The sequence below is a fragment of the Phodopus roborovskii genome, unplaced genomic scaffold, assembly GCF_943737965.1.
Source record: "Phodopus roborovskii unplaced genomic scaffold, PHOROB, whole genome shotgun sequence".
Lineage (NCBI taxonomy): Eukaryota > Metazoa > Chordata > Mammalia > Rodentia > Cricetidae > Phodopus > Phodopus roborovskii.
The window spans coordinates 9,587,004-9,598,203 of NW_026126546.1; positions in this window are offsets into that span (position 1 = coordinate 9,587,004).

The window sequence follows — 11,200 nt, forward strand, 5'->3', positions numbered from 1 at the left end:
CTTCTTTAAGGTGTTTTCCTGGCCTCTGTGGCCAGGTTAATTTGTCCTATGATGGGTTCTCCTGGCACCATGTCTTGTGATATATTGTGTATGATCTAATAAAGCCACTGGAGATCAGAATGCACACCTTTAATCCCAGAACTCAGGAGACAGAGGCAGATGGATCTCTGTGAGTTCAAGGCCGCCCAGGGCTACAAGAGAGTGAATCAGTCTAAAAGAGTAACAGAGCTCACCACTTTAATCCCAGCACTGGAGAGGCATGTAAGCTAGGAGCAGGGCATTCAGTATGGAGTCTTGGGAATTAGTCTCAAACCACATTGAAGACAGCATTGCAGTCTAGGCAGAGCGAGGAGCAGTGCAGTTTGAAGATGCAATCTGAGGTTCGGTGGCTCGCTCCTTCAGTCTGAGCATTGGTAGAGGTAAGAACTCTCTAGTGGATGGCTGCTTTGCTTCGCTTTGCTGATCTTAAGCTTGAACCCCAAAATCTGTCTTTGCATTTTTATTATTCATGCTACAATGTCTCCCTTTTTCTTTTCCTTCATTTTTTTTTTTAAATTAAGTTACTTACTTTTTTTATGTGGGTGGTTATTTTGCCTGCATCTAGATCTGTGTACAGTATGTAAAACTGGTTCCTGAGGAGCCCAGAGGAGGGCTTCAGATCTCCTGGGACTGGAGTGACAAACAGTTATAAACCGTGGATGCTGAGAATGAAACTCATGTCCCCTGGAAGAGCAGCCAGTGCTCTTAATTGCTCATCCATTTCTCTAGCCTCTACCTCCCATTTTTAGCATTGTTATTATTATGTTTTTTGAGACAAGGTTCCTCTGTGCAGCCTTGGCTGTCCTGGAACTAGCTCTATAGACCAGGATGGCCTCAAACTCACAGAGATCCACCTGTGTCCGACTAGGAAGTGCTGGAATTCCCCCCTCCCCTTTTTTTTTTTTTTTTTTTTTTTTTTTTTTTTTTTTTTTTTTTTGAGGCAGGGTTTCTCTTTGTAACAGCCTTTGCTTCCTTGGAACTGGCTCTGGTCTGTAGACCAGGCTGGTCTCAAACTTACTGAGATCTGCTTGCCTCTGCCTGCCAAGTGCTGGGATTAAAGGTGTGCACCACCACTGCCCGGATTCTATCTCCCATTTTAAGTTGCAGAAAATCTATTTGCTCTGGATCACACACATAATAAGTTGTGAAACTGGTGTTAAAATATAGGTCTGACTGACTCTGAGGCCTAGATCTTTAGTCAGTCCCCACAAGTCTGAGTAATGTCTAAGAACTGACAGGCCCATGCAACTCCTGACCACTCGTCTGTCAAAAACTTAGTATAAATTAGTTGATTTTTTTTTGTAAGGTTTTGTTTGTTTGTTTTGAGACAGGGTTTCACTCTGTAGGCCAGGCTGGCCTGGAACTCAGAGATTCACCTACTTCAGCCTCACTAGGGCAGGGATTAGAGCCACCATGTTCATCTGTCACAGGTGAAATGTTCCTGTCTGAGACTGCCTCACTGGTTGTAACAAGAGCATGCATGTCTCTCTTCTTCATGGCAGCCCATCAATAATTTACAGTCAGTTCTTGCATCTCCCTTGTGTAGAATCCTCTCCAGGGGCCTGCAGAGCAGAGGGAGTTAGGTATCTGGCAAACTAGCAGATATGTATTCTCACCCCAGCTCAGTCACTTTCCACAGCTAGCAAATTTCAAAAGAGAATTAAGTAGGCGATTCTGACAAGCAAGGACACAAAATCATCAATTCCTGTCACCCTGGCTTCATAAAAGAAAGGGCAGGCTGACACGGAAAAAAAGGAATGTAGGACAGGCAATCTCAGAATTAATTTAGCTTTGTAAAAAGTCCCCATGTTGTCCCCGTTCTCATTTCGCCATGTCCCAGTGTGGACTCTGTCGGAGACTGGCCCAGGTCTACAGAACCTCTGCTCTAACCTAGTAAAGAATGTGTCATCAGCCAGAAAAACCAGAACAGAGCTCCAGGAGGTTCATCCTTACCCTGATTCAAGAAGGAGGGGAAAGCAGACGTGTCTGGCACACAGACAGGAGGCCAGACAGACTTCGTCACCTGAAGCTTCCTGTCTACCTTTAGCTCTGGAGGTCAGGCTAGCCCATGAGAAAGGTGAGTTACTAATTAATGCAAGGGCAGTAAACTATTCCCCAGAAGGGTTTTTGGCCTTGAGCTTTCTCACCATTCTACTCATTCACGTATTCATTCGTTATTTCCCATTTAGCATAGTGCAAAACTACTGTGTCAGTAAAGGGAAAGAATGATTTGGCCTCTGTTCCCATGGAGTTCAGTCCATTACAGAGGTACAGTCAATTCAAATGGAGGGAAGAGTATGAATCTGTGGCTGGTAAGGTAAGTGATGTACAGCAGAGCACAGAGCACATCTAGTGTGATGGTCAATATGGACTGTCAAGTTACAAGGTTCAGAACCATTCAAGAGAGAGCTCTGGGCATATGGATGAGAGTTATCTAAGTTAGGTTAACGGACGTAGGAAGACCTGTGCTATGTATGGACAGTGCCATTCCATGGTCTGGGATCTCAGTCTAGACAGACGAGAAAAACAAGCTGAGCACCAGCCTTCTCCGTTCTCTGCATCCTGACTGTGACCTCAGTGTGACCAGCTGCCCCAAGCCTCTGCTACCATGGCTGCCCTGCCTGTCCTGCGAAGAGCTGAGAAAGCACTTCCTTCCATAAGTTGCTCTGTCAGGTATTTATTTTGTCACAGAGATAAGATTTATACCCTCAGAGTATAAAATGAGAGGACTTCCCCAGTCACCGGATTGGAAGGCTGAAATGGTAATGGCCAAGTGGAGATGCAAGGCAGGATGGGCATTAAGTAGGTGAAGAGGGAAAGCATCTTCCAGGTTTAGGGAGACACAGAGCTGCTATGAGCAGCGTGACTGCAGAGGATGAGCCACGGGGGATGACACTGAGGCGAAGGAGGAGACCCAGGGCTTACTTGCTAGTTAGAGAGTTTGGTCCTTTTGTTAAGTGGATTGGGATCTGGACCATGAAAAATGGTCAAATGTGCATGTTATTATTACTCCAAGACAGAGAGAGAAAAGGAGTTGCCTCTTTAAGAGAAACGGAGTGCTGGGGAGCGGGGAGATGGCTCAGTGGTTAAGAGGGCCTGGATTTGATTCCCAGCACCCACATGGTGGCTCACACCCATCTGTCACTCTAGTTCCAGAGGATCCGATGCCCTCTTCTGACCTCCAAAGGCACCAGGCATGTGTGTGGTGTACAGACATACATTCAGGCAAAACATTCATACACATGAATAAGTCTAAAACACAGTCTGAAGAGTAAGTTAAAACAGATGCTGACGGTAATGATACTAACGATTTAAAAATGATAATAGACTTGGGTGCAATGGCTCATGCCCTGTAGTTCCAGCAGGATAGAGTACAAAGCCAGCCTGGGCTACACAGCAGGATGCTGTCTCACAACAACAAACAATAATCATCATAATAGAACTAGCATTACTAAAGGCCTCACCCCATCCAGTGTGAGGCTGTAAGTGCTCTCCTCATTCAGTCTTTGATTTTCATATCACCTCTAGGAGGTAGCTGCTCTTATCCCCATGTTAAAGTTAACAAAACTGAAGCTCTTAGAGGTTAAACTTGCCCAGATGGAAGACAAAGGACATGTTCGTTCTTAGAAAGGTCCCACTCTCTGGTTGGCTTTTTAAAAATTAATTAATTAATCAATTAATTGGCTCTGGTGTTAGAGATCCAGTTCAGGTCCTCATGCAAGTGAAGCAAGTGCTCTACAGTGCCAGTCCTTAAGGACAGGACAGTTTGTCCTTTTAGAGACTCTGGTCTAGGGTAGACTTAACTTGTAACACAGGCTTTTTTTTTTTTTCTTTTTGGTCTTTTGATTCAGGGTTTCTTTGTGTAGCCCTAACAGTCCTGGAACTCACTCTGTAGACCAGGCTGGCCTTGAACTCACAGAGATTCTCCTGCTGGGATTAAAGGTGTATGCCACCATAGCCCTGCTTTTTTTTTTTTTTTTTGAGACAGAGAGTTTCTCTATATAGCCTTGGCTGTCCTGGAACTCACTGTGTAGATCAGGTTGGCCTCGAACTCAGAGATCCACCTGCCTCTGCCTACCAAGTGCTGGAATTAAAGGTGTGTGCCACCACCACCCAGCTTCTTCTTCTTCTTCTTCTTCTTCTTCTTCTTCTTCTCCTTCTCCTTCTCCTTCTCCTTCTCCTTCTTCTTCTTCTTCTTCTTCTTCTTCTTCTTCTTCTTCTTCTTCTTTTAATTTAGGATCTTTTTAAAAATATTTGTTGTTATCTGTGTGTGAGAAAGTCAGTCATGGCATGCATGTGGTGGTCTGAGGATGACTCTTAGGAGTTGGCACTCGACCTTGGCCTGGTTGAGGGAAGGTCTCTTCTAATTTCTGCTGCATTGTGTAATCCAGATCAATGGCCTGCAAGCTTCCATGTGGTTCCTCAGCCTTCACCTCCCATCATCTCACTGTAGGAATGCTAGGATTCCAAGTGCATGCCTTTGCAACTAGCAGTTTGGAAGGACCAGTTTGGTTGGGTTGCATGGATGAAGGTAAGGATGTTGAAGAAAGGTCGATTACAATATGTTTTTGCTAATGGATCAGATGAGGGGGTTGAGGGAAAGGGAAATGTAGGATAATTCCAAGGCTTTCTGCCTGAATAACCGGGTAGATGATGGTATGGTTACTAAATCGGGGAAGACTGTGGGAGGAGCAGGCTTCAGGGGCTGGGGGCGGGGTGCACAGCTAAATCAAGAGTTGTGCTGTAACACACACTGAGTTTGCTGTTCCTCCAAGATCTCTAGTGAAGGGCTGGGGAACTACTGATCAAAGGAGGTAGGTGGGAAAGGCATTCATGGTACCCAGGGGATGGAAGTTTGGGTCCCGCGGTGTGCTGACTGTGCAGAGATGCAGTCAGGGCATGAGGACAGAGTTTTAAGACCAGAGACCCGGCCCAGTCCAGCTCCACCTACCAGGCCCAACCTCAGACGAGCTGGTTCCCTGCTCAGGACCCTCAGTTTTCCCTCTATAGATAACACAATGGCCAGCGAGGTCATTCTGCAATGCTTCTGAGGACTGAGAGTCGCTTGCCAGACAGAGGAAGAGATCAAAGCTCAGGCCAACAAGTGAAACCCAAAATACACAGAACACAGCCGCCAAAGTCCTCCTTCCAGGGTAAAGGGCTGTGTGGGCAAGGTCATGGGGATGTGGACTAGAATCTAAACTCTTAACCCTTGCCAGTAAGGTGCCCATGATTCTTGGTTACTTACCTGTAAAGGGCAGCTATAACACCCACTGTAACCCAGGCATGGTACTGCATATCCATAATCCCAGCAATGGGTGACTGAGCCTGGAGGCCATTCTCAGCTAGAGAAAGATGTTGTCTCAAAGTATGATAAAACAAAAATAACTATGAGCATGTGTGCACACACACACACACACACACACACACACACACACACACACACACACTGTGAGGCTTGCTAATAGAGTTAAATAGGACAGCAAGCAATGTCCTGCACAGTTCAGCTCCAGGAGTGCCTGTGACCCAGCTTTATGGAGATGGCTTCCCTGAATCAGTAGAGGAAGGCCAAGGTGGCTCTATACTTACAGAGAAATGTAGTCTTGCTGCTGGTCAGACCTCAGGGCCCCAATAGTGTGCCATCTGCACACCACCTGGCTGCCCCTGAGCCAGGAGTCTGCACAGACTGACCAGGTCATGAAATAAAGCCTGAGTCATGGTAAAGGGAGGGTGTCCTGGGAGAAGGGTTCACCTACCGACTCCTAAAGTGGACCATGGTTGCAGTCTTGAGCCCTTTTCCAGGCTGCACTGACTTAGTTGGGGCAGAGGTATGACAGAAGGGAAATACTTCCGCATACAGCAGTGGACCAAGGTGTCCGAACCCACAGGTAGCCCTTGTCTTCGTGTCTCCCCGAATCTACGTTAGAAGAAAGGCAGCAGGCTGCTAAGCTGTCAGCCTGTGACCCTGCCTACCATCACACTAAAGGTTCTGCTATTAGGTCCCTTTTAGCATGGCAGCCCCAGGCTAGGCACTTCCCTCTGTCTTTATCCAACACGAGTTTCCAGTAGCCCAGCATGGAGAGCGAAGACATTCCTGTTGAAAAGAGGACAAGACGGGCCAGGGGAGGCTTGCCTGAGTCCACCCAGCTTCCTCCTCATGGGCGATGAGGTCTTGCCTCCTCCAGCCCTTCCCTTCCTTTTATCTGGACCCACTAAGCTTCCTCTGAGCCTCCATAACCAGAACTTTTCTGTCCTCTCCATTTCTGCTCTTAGCCAGCTCTGTCAGCCACCAGTTTCCAGGAAAATGTCCAGAAGTCACCCTTCAGCCCCAGCACAGCTTGAGGTCCTATCCAACCTCGCAGCCTCTCTAGCCTTGGGGGGCACCTTCTCTATCTATACTTCACAGCTATAACAATAGTTACTGTGCATCGTGTTGCTGACTAATGTCCTTCTTGCTCCTGTATCTAAATGCTGTGCACAAATGGTGTTATGTGTACACACACTCATTAGAAAATGGTGCTTCCCCCCCCCAATCTTCCCATTTTGCCTGTGTATGCAAAAGAACACTTTAAGACTGCCAAGTGGTGGTTCCTACCCATTTAGTGGCCTTTCCATGGGAGCCACAGTGCAGTTGTAGTGGCTGGGTGAATGTCCCAGGCTTCAGCGGAAACTCTCAAGTCAGCATAGAGAGTGCCTGCGCACCTGTAGACAGTAGCTGCTCAGGTTGAGCAGCAGTGAACTCAGGAGCCAGTAGAGTCCATTGGTCCTGAAATCCTTCCTCATTCACAGCCCGTTCAGTACTAGGCTGTTCTTCCCTTTCAATCCCTCAGTTTCTCTGTAAACTTGAGGTCAGACATTGCCTCCGTGGATGGTCACAAGTGACGCTTTTCTGGAAACCACTGATGAGCTCTTTGTCCCCTTGCTGTTGTGGAGAGCAAGGGGAAGCAAGGTGGCACTAGATACCCACTAAGAGGCTAGTGGTCAGCGCCAGGATCAGTTACCACCTGGAGACAGGGCTCCCAGAAAGCTGCCTGGACCTGGTTCGTGAAGATTCATGAGAGGAACAGTCAAGGGGAGAGGCTCCTATAACAGGGGAAAACTTGTGCAGTCACAGCAGGATCCCTGCAGGACATAAGTTGTAACCACAGGGTTCTCAGTGGCACCAGTAGCCCTAGCTGCCAGCAGAATCTCGTCCCAGGTCCTCTTCCGGCTCACGATGCTCACGCAGCATCTTATCCTGGAAGTTCCTGTGAGGACGGACGGTAAAGCTAGCTCCCTTCCTCTTTCAAGTGAAGATGTCAATGACGACACTGTGAAGACCTCTCTCAGTCACGCTAGGAATCAAGAATGATGCCACATGGGTCCCTGTCTGTGTGTACTACAGACAGCTGTTGAGATGTATGTATTGATGGCCATCAAATGTGTGGACAGTGGGTGAGCCAGCACAGATTGGCTTTGAATCTGCAGGAGACAGGCTTGGAGTGAGGGCCATTTCTCTCAGAGGCTAAATCATAAAAACTCATTTAAATAATCAGTCACTGGGGTGCTTCAAAAGCATGCCGACTCAGAGAGAGCCCAAGGTGTGTGTGGAGGAAATGCATACACCCAGCCCCTAGCAGTCATGACTCCCCAAACCAGGCTAGCTCCTGCTTGTCTCAGCAGGCTGGCTCTCAGTGGTGGCTGCCACCCTCCTGGTCCCTAAAAAAGGCACACATTGAGGAGGTGAACAGACTTGCCTCTTGTCTCATAAGAATGGTTCCCTCTTTCACTTCTGTTTTGAGGTAAGACACATCCTGTGTGTCAAGCCACCCAGGAGTGCCTCTGTTCTCTCGGCACCAACCACCCACAACAGTCTGTGCGGTAGCCAAGCAGAGGAGGGACTGGAGACATGACTCGGACCACAGTGCAAAAGGCCCAGCCCCAAGCCCTGTCCTTCAGTCCTCCCCAGGAGGCTGTTGGCCATGGAAGCCTCCCAGCCTTTTTCCTTTCCTGTCTCTCGTCCTCTCTAAAGAGAAGAATCCTGCTCAGTTGCCCCAGGAAATTTATTTCATTTGCTGGAGACTCGGCTTCCCCTGAGGGGTGAGGGCCCTCACCCTGCTGCCTCCCAGTGTTGTCTTTGGTTCTAGCAGGACCGGGACCTGCAGATCTCTGGGGTTCGACACACAGGCAGCACTTGCTGTTTGTTCTGTTTTCTTTTTCTTCTGTCCTTTCCCAAGCTTCAGGCTGGTTGGTGGCATTTGCGGTTCTTTGTGCCCTTGTCAGGCACATTAAAAATGGCACATTTGGCTTCCACGAAGGGCATATGCACAACATGTCCTTAACATTTAAATTTATGGGCTTGGGTCAGGGGTGCAACTCAACGGTCGGGTGTTTGCTTAACATGTGTGAGGCCCTAGCTTCAAACCTCAACACTGTAAAAACTAAAATTCCTCAAGCACTCTGTACCACCCAGGCAACTAGACCAGGTTAACTTCAAGGATCCTCACTAGGGCCTCCAAGGCCTCTCTGAAGGAGGCCAGAGACACATGATCCCAGCTCCGGATTTGATCTGTCCCATGGTGAACAGACTGCTCAGGATTGCATAGGTAGCTGGCAGGGACATTAGGGGAGAGTAGCAGTGACGTGAGCAGGGTATGGCGCCACACACTTGGAGTTTCAGCACTCTAGAGACAGAGGCAAGAGGACTTTAGGTTTGAGGTAATCCTGGGTTATAGAAGGATTCAATCAAAACATAAAACAGCCTGTGCAGTGGTTCAATCCTCACAGCCCTTGTCTCCTAGGTTCTCATACCAATTCTCCCTGAGTGACATGGTGACGATTTGACTATTCCCATTTTGTCATGGAAACCGATGCAGATCAAATGGATGGGGTGGGGGAGGGGAGCCAACAGGTCACACAATGAGGAAGCAGAACCCTGAACCTGGGAGCAGGGTTTCTGGCCGCCTGATCATCCAATCGGGTTCCCAACTAGGGAACAGCAAAAGCTGAGAGATGAGTGAAGCCCAGCCTGTATAGCCCGAGACAGGTTGGCTCAGGGTTCCCAGACAATGGGCTCTTGTCATCCCAGGATGCAGGCTGGACCTTCAAAACTCTCCCCGCTGCCCCCAATCAATCATCGAAAGTGCAGGCTGGGCAGGGCAGGCTAGGAACCCCCATATACCTTTTCTCTGACTTCAACCTCTTAGTTCATTCATCTGGTGCCAGAGCGTTCTATCCCGATTCCCTCTCCCCTTCCCTTCTCCCCCACTAAAAGAGCTTCTTTTTGAAAACTCTTCCATTGCCCAAATGCCCACTTCTCACTTCCCGTCTTGTTCCTGTGGCGCTTTACGCAGCGCGCACAGGCCTCAGCGGCTGCCTGTCCCTCTGCTTCAGCTTCCCAGTGTTGGCTGAATGATGGGTCCTAATTTGTCATCCTCCCAGTGGAGGACACAGGGATGAACGCGGTGTGTCCTCTGCCCTCCAGTAGCTCTGGAAACACAAGCTTCAAGAACAAGGAATATGTTGCCAGGTGGTGGTGGCACACGCCTTTACTCCCAGCACTTGGGAGGCAGAGGCAGGGGGATCTCTGTGAGTTCGAGGCCAGACTGATCTACAGAGCAAGTTCCAGGAGAGCTAGGGCTACACAGAGAAACCCTGTCTGGGGCGGGGTGGGAGCAAGGGATATGCAGGAAAAACACAAGGCCAGGCCTTAGCACGTGAGCAGTGAACACCACCAGGAGTCTACACTGGTCCTGCCTACAGCTTGCATTGTGGCTAGGACAGCCTCAGTCACTCTGGCCTTGTAACCTGGCAAGAGTGATCACTATAACGGGGTTAGGGATTAGGCTGCCATCAAGGAAGTGCTCCACATCTAGCAGCAAGCAGCAGGGTTCTTTTCTATGGGGAGGCCCACTATGTGGACCTTTTTTTTTTTTTTTTTTTTTTTTCTTTCACTTTTTAAAATCAGATCAAGGTACTTGCTACTTTCTCCTCTTCCCCCTCTCTACCCTCACCCTCACACACCCTCTTCCCCCACAAGGGCCCAGATATGTAGCCCAGGCTGGCCTTGAATTCTTGGGTTCAGTCACCCTCCTGAGTGGCTGGGACTATAATGGCATTCCACTGTGCCCAACTCTCTCTAGTCTTTCTGGTCTGCCTGTGACAGGGCTTCTGCCACTTTGTTACTCTTGTCTGTCCTTGGGGACTGAGGACACACAGATTAGGAAGGGACAGGACATTCTGTCTGGAAAAGACTTGTTCCAAGACAGCACCCCATTATCCAATTCTAGACTGCAGGGAGGGAAAGTAGAACCAGTAGGGTTGGACAGAGATCAAAAGGGTTAGGAAATTGTTCCCCTCAGGATGCCACGGATTTAAAAATAAATCGTTTTGTCTCATTGGAGACTTGTGAGGAATATTGGATGGGAGGAACCGAGCTTGGGTCCGTGACTCGGTGTAATTCGAAAAGCACAGGGCTGGGTTTGAGGTCCCAGTGGCAACTGCTACAGGCTCCTGGGAAGCCAAAGGGTTAGGGTTAACTCTAGGGACTGCATAGTTAGCTGAGAAGGACTGCGGTCTCATGGTCCCTTCGGTTTCTTGCAGATTCACAGACTTTCCCTACGTCCTGCTCTCATGGGTTGAGATTTTCTTCTTAGAAGTAATGTGAGCCAATTCACTGGTAGCAGTCACCACCGGATTAGTGGATGGAGGTCAAATCTGAAGGACCTGGCTCTTGGCACATCTCTTCGACAAGCAATAGCTAACTTGCAGAGCACTCCTGGTGGGTTTAGAGCTAGTATGTGGCTACAGCTTCAAGGCCAGGAGCCACCTAAAGCACCTGCAGGCTGAGACTAGCCACTGCAGGCCCAGGGGGCAGGGCAGTCACTGTCCACGCCTGTTACAGGATGGCTGTGTATCTGCAGGGCTGCCACACACATGAAATACAGTCATCTGTGGGGGGAGCCAGCCTGACCCCAGCACACAGCGGCGCGTGGCATGTTGCTGCCCCTGCAGTACCAGGTGAAAGGAACATGGGATCAGGCCGCACTGTCTCCAGCGCAGCCCGGCTTAGGTTCCTTTCAGGTGTGTGGCCTCCACACCCGACGCCTCTCACCTGCTCTCAGGCACCGGTCAGGTATGATGAGCTAGCACAAAGCAAGCACTCGGGAAGTGGGTGACTGGA